The sequence below is a fragment of the Schistocerca cancellata genome, chromosome 9, assembly GCF_023864275.1.
Source record: "Schistocerca cancellata isolate TAMUIC-IGC-003103 chromosome 9, iqSchCanc2.1, whole genome shotgun sequence".
Classification (NCBI taxonomy): Eukaryota; Metazoa; Arthropoda; class Insecta; order Orthoptera; family Acrididae; genus Schistocerca; species Schistocerca cancellata.
Genome location: NC_064634.1, coordinates 275,267,996 through 275,269,711, shown reverse-complemented (window position 1 = coordinate 275,269,711; position 1,716 = coordinate 275,267,996). Strand labels below are relative to the sequence as shown.

Here is a 1,716-nt window from a genome sequence, read left to right as displayed (position 1 = left end):
AAAAAGCTGTACCGAACAAGTTTTGACTTAGGAATTGGTCTTTTGCTACGATAACTACGATTGTAGATGCAGATGGCCCCAGACACAAACGCGAAGATGTGAAAACACTTGTTTGTCGTTGAGGATCGTAATCATTCTGTTACAATATCTAATAATTCTGGTAACACTTAATGCACAAATATGCGACAATTTTCTCTGCGTGCTGAGCAGAAGATATGGCCTCACCAGATAACTATGTACGAAGACACATATGGTGAAGATGGCATCGTCGTCGGCGAAGGCATCAAGCATGAAAGTGTATTGGTAGTTCTCAGTGATGATGGTTCACATGGCTCTAAGCACTATGGGACTTACATCTGAGGGCATCAGTCCCCTAGACTTAGAACTACTTAAACCTAACTAACCTAAGGACATAACACACATCGATGCCCGAGGCAGGATTCGAACCTGCGACCGCAGCGGTCGCGCGGTTCCAGACTGTAGCGTCTAGAACCGCTTGGCCACCGCGGCCGGCCCTATTTCTGTGATTGCGCGTGGGCACCTATTCTTGGTTTCACCGTGCTTCAGTCACTTTCCTTAGATACGACGGAACTACGCCAACATCTTGTTTGTTGCATCGTTTTCGAGACGATCGTTTCCATATGCCATAACAGTACGTCCTTCTTTAAAGTCGGTTGTGTGAGCAGACTTTCTCGTATGTGGCTCGTATCGTTGCTGGTACGATTGTCCATTTGTCTCAGCTCCACTTATACAGGGTGTCTCAAGCCTTTTGGGTCAAACCGAAACAGGTTGGTCCACAAACGATTATACCGAGATAGGGGCCGAGCGGGGTATCAGCGAGGTCTATGGCGCCTAGTCACGTTTCGTGAGGCTCCCCTCGTGGGAGGTTCGAATCCTCCTCCTGGCATGGCTGTGTGTGTGTTGTCCTTAGCGTAAGTTAGTTTAAGTTATTTTAAGTAGTATGTAAACCTAGGGACCGATGACCTCAGCAGTGGTCCCATAAGAGCTTACCACAAATTTCCAAATTTCCTGAGATAGGGAACCATGACCGAAAATGCATATTTATTGTGCAGTGACAATATCGTAACCAATGAGGTTCGTCTGAGGTGCGATTATTACTAGTTGAAAATTTTTTCTGTAGACATACACAACGTACACCGTGTAACAACAACGTAGCTCATGGTAATTGTTCAATGCAACGACCAACAGTGTCAATGCATGCATAGCAACATTGCATGGAGTTCTACCCCACTCCCGCCGTGTGTCTGTTGTAGACTGAACAAGCAGCGGGTGATAAACATCGTACAAAAAAAAAGAATGGTTCAAATGGCTCTGAGCACTATGGGACTTAATATCTGTGGTCATCAGTCCCCTAGAACTTAGAACTACTTAAACCTAACTAACCTAAGGACATCACACACATCCATGCCCGAGGCAGGATTCGAACCTGCGACCGTAGCAGTCGCGCGGTTCCGGACTGAGCGCCTAGAACCGCTAGACCACTAAACATCGTACACCTCTGAGCACCAGACAGACATACTGTAAACAACTTAGCTCATAGCACATGTGCCATGTGACAACCGCACGCACCGCACCGGAGCAATAATATGTGTCGCATACAGACCACTATCTCTGGTGTCAGTTTTCCATTGCATCAGATGTGATGTGATGTGTCCATGGTGAGTTGTGTTACTGTGTACAGTGCATGTCGTATGG

At 46.5% G+C, this 1,716-nt stretch overlaps 1 pseudogene; it reads left to right on the top strand.

Moving 5' to 3' along the window:
* The first annotated feature begins 1,061 nt into the window (after nt 1-1,061).
* Nucleotides 1,062-1,219, top strand: LOC126102803 (U4 spliceosomal RNA; annotated as a pseudogene).
* Nucleotides 1,220-1,716: the final 497 nt, after the last annotated feature.